The sequence below is a fragment of the Procambarus clarkii genome, unplaced genomic scaffold (genome assembly GCF_040958095.1).
Source record: "Procambarus clarkii isolate CNS0578487 unplaced genomic scaffold, FALCON_Pclarkii_2.0 HiC_scaffold_174, whole genome shotgun sequence".
In the NCBI taxonomy this organism is placed as follows: Eukaryota; Metazoa; Arthropoda; class Malacostraca; order Decapoda; family Cambaridae; genus Procambarus; species Procambarus clarkii.
Window position 1 is genome coordinate 377,095 of NW_027189207.1, and position 8,072 is coordinate 385,166.

Here is an 8,072-nt window from a genome sequence, read left to right on the forward strand (position 1 = left end):
ATGTTTCGGTTGTACATTGGCTTATGGATCATTTAATCTTTACTATTTTTTATCTATTTATTTATTTTATTTATAATTACTTTCTTTGATAATCATGCACCCCTCGCATGCCGAAGTGATTTGATAAAATATCTGTGCCCAATAAATGAGAGGAGTGTTGTCAGATGTTGGGTGCAAGTAGGTCGGTCTCACAACTTACCAACACTTTCAGACAATTGCTGGCTAAGTGGTTACAGCACAGGACCGCCAGGGGTATGGAGACCCCTGACTAACTAGGTTCGAATCCTTCAGAGGTCAAGAGGTGCGAGCAAGCAACAGGGTCTCTGTATCACAGGTAGCGAGGAAAGCCAGGTCAGCCCTCGACAGACACAAGCAATACAGGGATCCTTCTGACACTTGGGTCGCTCGTCCCTCAACTGCTTGAGAGCAATAAAGAAGATGATTGATGGGTCCTAACACCGTATTTATATTCAGTGATTGAAGCTGTGGGCTTGATCCCTGAGCCAACCCAAATAATGACAAGCAGAAAATGAGCATGAACACTGGGGACAGTATTTCGGAATGTGGAATATAGTAAAGGAACGTTTACTACCAAAATAAATTTATTCAACAAACTAATTTACAAATACACTAATACTAATATACAAATACACTAATACTAATACACTAATACACACGAGGCCCCTAATAATAGGGGCCTCGTAGCCTGGTGGATAGCGCGCAGGGCTCGTAATTGTGTGGCGTGGGTTTGATTCCCGCACGAGGCAGAAACAAATGGGGCAAAGTTTCTTTCACCCTGACTGCCCCTATTACCTAGCAGTAAATAGATACCTGGGAGTTAGTCAGCTGTCACAGGCAGCTTCCGATAAGGGTCCCCTCCATCGCTGAGATGGATGAGGAGTGATAATCGTGGGACCCGGGTGTGGTTTCCGGTTATCCTGTGGCCTTTTAATGGGTGATTATGTGGCGTAGAAGCTCTCCTACACGCTGAGATGGGTGAGATGAGGTTAAGTGGGATGGATGAGTGTGTATAATTGCAAGCTATGCGGTCTTGATGCAATTTTGCGGTTACCCTCAGGGGAAGGGTAATGTGTGTGGTGAAAGTGTATGTTTAAAAAAGCGTAGATTGGTTTGCCATACGTCCATTCTATTGCTGGACTGGAAAGACATATGGATGAACGTGATGGATGAGAGTTAATAATCACGAGACCTGGGTGGGGTTTCCGGTTAACCCGTTCCCTCAAGGGGTGGGTAGTATGTGTAATGAAAGTGGGTGTTTAGAAAGCATAGATTTGTTTTGCCGTCCGTGTATGTACAGGTGGTGAGATGGATGAATGACGGATGAGGGTGATAATCGCAAGAACTGGGTGTGGTTTCCGGTTAACCCGCCTCTAAAAGCATGATTATGTAGAGGCTCCCCCATACAATCAGAGGAGATGGGTGCTGTATGGGTGGATGACAGGTGTTCATGGTGATTGACCTTAAACGATTTGGCTGAGGTGGGTTTGGGAGATTGGACTACCGCGTTTGCCCCATCCGTGTGTGTGGAATTACCTAAGTGTAGTTACAGGATGAGAGCTACGCTCTCATCTTAGGCTCTTTGGTCCCACCTCTCAACAGTCAATTAACAGGTGTACAGATTCCTGAGCCTATTGGGCTCTATCATATCTACACCTGAAACTGTGCATGGAATCAGCCTCCACCACATCACTTCCTAATGCATTCCATTTGTCAACCACTCTGACACTAAAAAAGTTCTTTCTAATATCTCTGTGGCTCATTTGGGCACTCAGTTTCCACCTGTGTCTCTCTAGTGCGTGTGTCCCTTGTGTTAAATAGCCTGTCTTTATCTACCCTATCAATTCCCTTCAGAATCTTGAATGTGGTGATCACGTCCCCCCTAACTCTTCTGTCTTCCAGCGAAGCGAGGTTTAATTCCCGTAGTCTCTCCACGTAGCTCATACCACTCAACTCGGGTACAAGTCTGGTGCAAACCTTTGAACCTTTTCCAGTTTAGTCTTATCCCTGACTAGATATGGACTCCATGCTGGGGCTGCATACTCCAGGATTGGCCTGACATATATGGTATACAAAGTTCTGAATGATTCTTTACACAAGTTTCTGAATGCCGTTCGTATGTTGACCAGCCTGGCATATGCCGCTGATGTTATCCTCTTGATATGTGCTGCTGAAGACAGGTCTGGCGTGATATCAACCCCCAAGTCTTTTTCTTTCTCTGACTCCTGAAGAATTTCCTCTCCCAGATGATACCTTGTATCTGGCCTCCTTCTCCCAACACCTATCTTCATTACATTACATTTGCTTGGGTTAAACCCTAACAACCATTTGTTCGACCATTCCTTCAGCTTGTCTAGGTCTTCTTGAAGCCTCAAACAGTCCTCTTCTGTTTTAATCCTTCTCATAATTTTGGCATCGTCCGCAAACATTGAGAGAAATGAATCGATACCCTCCGGGAGATCATTTACATATATCACAAACAAGATAGGACCGAGTACAGAGCCCTGTGGGACTCCACTGGTGACTTCACGCCAATCGGAGGTCTCACCTCTCACCGTAACTGTGTGTGTGTGTGTATGTGTGTGTGTATGTGTGTGTGTGTGTGTGTGTGTGTGTGTACTCACCTAGTTGTACTCACCTAGTTGTGTCTGCAGGATCGAGCATTGACTCTTGGATCCCGCCTTTCGAGCATCGGTTGTTTACAGCAATGACTCCTGTCCCATTTCCCTATCATACCTGGTTTTAAAATTATGAATAGTATTTGCTTCCACAACCTGTTCCTGAAGTGCATTCCATTTCCCCACTACTCTCACGCTAAAAGAAAACTTCCTAACATCTCTGTGACTCATCTGAGTTTCAAGCTTCCATCCATGTCCTCTCGTTCTGTTACTATTCCGTGTGAACATTTCGTCTATGTCCACTCTGTCAATTCCTCTGAGTATCTTATACGTTCCTATCATGTCCCCCCTCTCCCTTCTTCTTTCTAGTGTCGTAAGGCACAGTTCCCTCAGGCGCTCTTCATACCCCATCCCTCGTAGCTCTGGGACGAGTCTCGTTGCAAACCTCTGAACCTTTTCCAGTTTCATTATATGCTTCTTCAGATGGGGACTCCATGATGAGGCGGCATACTCTAAGACTGGCCTTACGTAGGCAGTGTAAAGCGCCCTAAATGCCTCCTTACTTAGGTTTCTGAATGATGTTCTAACTTTTGCCAGTGTAGAGTACGCTGCTGTCGTTATCCTATTAATATGTGCCTCAGGAGATAGATTAGGTGTTACGTCCACCCCCAGGTCTCTTTCACGCGTCGTTACAGGTAGGCTGTTCCCCTTCATTGTGTACTGTCCCTTTGGTCTCCTATCTCCTAGTCCCATTTCCATAACTTTACATTTGCTCGTGTTGAATTCTAGTAGCCATTTCTCTGACCATCTCTGCAATCTGTTCAGGTCCTCTTGGAGGATCCTGCAATCCTCATCTGTCACAACTCTTCTCATCAACTTTGCATCATCCGCAAACATCGACATGTAGGACTCTACGCCTGTAAACATGTCGTTAACATTTACAAGAAATAGAATTGGTCCCAGCACCGATCCTTGTGGTACTCCACTTGTTACTGTTCGCCAGTCCGACTTCTCGCCCCTTACCGTAACTCTTTGGCTCCTTCCTGTTAGGTAGTTCCTTATCCATTCTAGGACCTTTCCCCCCACCCCCGCCTGCCTCTCGAGCTTGAACAGCAGTCTCATGTGCGGTACTGTATCAAAGGCTTTTTGGCAGTCCAGAAATATGCAGTCTGCCCAACCATCTCTGTCCTGTCTTATCCTCGTTATTTTATCATAGAATTCCAGAAGGTTTGTTAGGCACGATTTCCCTGTCCAGAACCCATGTTGATGTTTGTTCACAAACCTAATGTTCTCCAGGTGTGCAACCAGTCGTAGCCTAATTATTCTTTCCAGTATTTTACAGGGGATGCTTGTCAGTGATACAGGTCTGTAGTTAAGTGCCTCCTCCCTATCTCCTTTCTTGAAGATCGGCACGACATTTGCCTTCTTCCAGCAACTGGGCAATTCTCCTGACATAAGTGACTCATTAAAGATCATTGCCAGAGGCACGCTGAGGGCCTGTGCTGCTTCTTTTAGTATCCACGGTGATACTTTGTCTGGTCCAACTGCTTTAGTTGCATCTAGAGTTGTCAACTGTTTCATTACCTCATCTGCTGTCACCTCTATATCTGATAGTCTTTCATCTAGGGTAACCCCTTCCAACAATGGGAGCTGCTCAGGCTCGGTAGTGAACACTCCATGGAAACTGTGTGTGTGTGTGTGTGTGTGTGTGTGTGTGTGTGTGTGTGTGTGTGTGTGTGTGTGTGTGTGTGTGTGTGTGTGTGTGTGTGTGTGTGTGTGTGTGTGTGTGTGTGTGTGTGTGTGTGTGTGTGTGTGTGTGTGTGAGAGAGTGTGAGAGAGTGTGAGAGTGTGTGTGTGTGTGTGTGTGTGTGTGTGTGTGTGTGTGTGTGTGTGTGTGTGTGTGTGTGTGTGTGTGTGTGTGTGTGTACTCACCTAGTTGTACTCACCTAGTTGTGCTTGCGGGGGTTGAGCTCTGGCTCTTTGGTCCCGTCTCTCAACCGTCAATCAACAGGTGTACAGGTTTCTGAGCCTATTGGGCTCTATCATATCTACACTTGAAACTGTGTATGGAATCAGCCTCTACCACATTACTTCCTAATGCATTCCATTTGTCAACTACTCTGACACTAAAAAAGTTCTTTCTAATATCTCTGTGGCTTATTTGGGCACTCAGTTTCCACCTGTGTCCTCTAGTGCGTGTGCTCCTTGTGTTAAATAGCCTGTCTTTATCAACCCTGTCGATTCCCTTGAGAATCTTGAATGTGGTGATCATGTCCCCCCTAACTCTTCTGTCTTCCAACGAAGTGAGGTTCAATTCCTGCAGTCTCTCCTCGTAGCTCATACCTCTCAGCTCGGGTACTAGTCTGGTGGCAAACCTTTGAACCTTTTCCAGTTTACCCTTATGCTTGACTAGATACGGACTCCATGCTGGAGCCGCATACTCCAGGATTGGTCTGACATATGTGGTATATAATGTTCTGAAAGTTTCCTTACACAGGTTTCTAAAGGCCGTTCTTATGTTAGCCAACCTGGCATATGCTGCTGATGTTATCCTCTTGATATGAGCTTCAGGGGACAGGTCTGGCGTGATATCAACCCCCAGGTCTTTCTCTCTGACTCTTGAAGTATTTCATCTCCCAAGTGATACCTTGTATCTGGTCTCCTGCTTCCTACCCCTATCTTCATTACATTACATTTGCTTGGGTTAAACTCTAACAGCCATTTGTTCGACCATTCCTGCAGCTTGTCCAGGTCTTCTTGAAGCCTCAAGCTGTCCTCCTCTGTCCTTCTCATAATTTTGGCGTCGTCAGCAAACATTGAGAGGAATGCGTCTATACCCTCTGGGAGATCATTTACGTATATCAGAAACAGGATAGGTCCAAGCACAGAGCCCTGTGGGACTCCACTGGTGACTTCACGCCATTCTGAGGTCTCACCCCTCACTGTAACTCTCTGCTCCCTATTGCTTAGGTACTCCCTTATCCACTGGAGCGCCCTACCAGTTACTCCTGCCTGTTTCTCCAGCTTATGCATCAATCTTTTATAGGGTACTTTGTCAAAGGCTTTCCGACAGTCCAAAAAAATGCAGTCCGCCCATCCTTCTCTTTCTTGCTTAATCTTTGTCACCTGATCGTAGAATTCTATCAAGCCTGTAAGGCAAGATTTACCCTCCCTAAACCCATGTTGATGTGTGTGTGTGTGTACTCACCTAGTTGTACTCACCTAGTTGTGTTTGCGGGGGTTGAGCTCTGGCTCTTTGGTCCCGCCTCTCAACCGTCAATCAACAGGTGTACAGATTCCTGAGCCTATCGGGCTCTGTCATATCTACACTTGAAACTGTGTATGGAGTCAGCCTCCACCACATCACCCCCTAATGCATTCCATTTGTCAACCACTCTGACACTAAAAAAGTTCTTTCTAATATCTCTGTGGCTCATTTGGGCACTCAGTTTCCACCTGTGTCCCCTTGTGCGTGTTCCCCTTGTGTTAAATAGACTGTCTTTATCTACCCTATCAATCCCCTTCAGAATCTTGAATGTGGTGATCATGTCCCCCCTAACTCTTCTGTCTTCCAGCGAAGTGAGGTTTAATTCCCGTAGTCTCTCCTCGTAGCTCATACCTCTCAGCTCGGGTATTAGTCTGGTGGCAAACCTTTGAACCTTTTCCAGTTTAGTCTTATCCTTGACTAGATATGGACTCCATGCTGGGGCTGCATACTCCAGGATTGGCCTGACATATGTGGTATACAAAGTTCTGAATGATTCTTTACACAAGTTTCTGAATGCCGTTCGTATGTTGGCCAGCCTGGCATATGCCGCTGATGTTATCCGCTTGATATGTGCTGCAGGAGACAGGTCTGGCGTGATATCAACCTGTGTGTGTGTGTGTGTGTGTGTGTGTGTGTGTGTGTGTGTGTGTGTGTGTGTGTGTGTGTGTGTGTGTGTGTGTGTGTGTGTGTGTGTGTGTGTGTGTGTGTGTGTGTGTGTGTGTGTGTGTGTGTGTGTGTGTGTGTGTGTGTGTGTGGGTGTGTGTGTGTGTGTGTGTGTGTGTGTGTGTGTGTGTGTGTGTGTGTGTGTGTGTGTGTGTGTGTGTGTGTGTGTGTGTGTGTGTGTGTGTGTGTGTGTGTGTGTGTGTGTGTGTGTGTGTGTGTACAGATGTAGGGGACGGGATGCAGAATGCGTGGATTTGATGCAAAATGCGCGGACGTGATACAAAGTGCGCGGACACGATGCAAACTGTCGGACAGGATGCAAAACATGCTGGGCGTGATGTAAAACGTGCGGCTGCTCGTCATCGTCTAGAGGGTGGGAACCATAGTTTAAGATTCAAATAATGTTTTGGATGTATTGGGGAGAGTTGGGTACTGATGCAATCATATTTGTTTTTAAAATATATCGCCCATAGAAAGAACTACTTTTTTTTAACTAAAGAGAGAAAGGAGATGAGTGTGAATTTTGAGGACAGTCAGGGGCGTTAAACTATTATCTTGTCCCTTATATGTTTTATATGTAAAATGATATAAAATACCGTAACTGAGAAGTTAGCAGGACATCTAACGAAAAGAGCCTATATAGTACACTACTACCACATTTATGTAAATATCTTGTCACTCGAACTTTTGTTTAAGTTAAGATGACTGAGTTCACACACGACACAGAGAGTGGACAGACTGTGCAGACACGACACAGAGTGGACAGACTGTACAGACAAGACACAGAGAGTGGGCAGACTGTACTGACAAGACACAGAGAGTGGACAGATTGTACAGACAAGACAGAGAGTGGACGGACTGCACAGACACGACACAGAGAGTGGACAGACTGCACAGACACGACACAGAGAGTGGACAGACTGCACAGACACGACACAGAGAGTGGACAGACTGCACAGACACGACACAGAGAGTGGACAGACTGTACAGACAAGACACAGAGAGTGGACAGACTGTACAGACACGACACAGAGCGTGGACAGACTGTACAGACAAAACACAGAGAGTGGACAGAGTGTACAGACACGACACAGAGAGTGGACAGACTGTACAGACAAGACACGGGGAGTTAACAGACTGTATATGTTTGTACTGTCTGAACCATTTGACACTTCTTTTCCACAGCTCATAAAACAGAGGAAAGGGTCCTGAAAGATATTGTTAATAGAAACGTTATCCCTACAGACAAAAATCAGAGGATACAACTGACGATTTACTATAAAACCAGAAAAACGGCCAGCCTACTCATGAGAAACTCTCCAGACACAAAGCAGAACGCTTTAAAAGAGACCAACGTCGTCTATGCCTTCAAATGCCCACTTGGGGACTGTAAGCTCCAAAAAACCAGTATATAGGCAAGACAACAACATCTCTTTCTAGGCGTTTAACAATGCATAAACAACAGGGCTCCATTAAGGAACATATAATCTCTTCCCACAACCAAA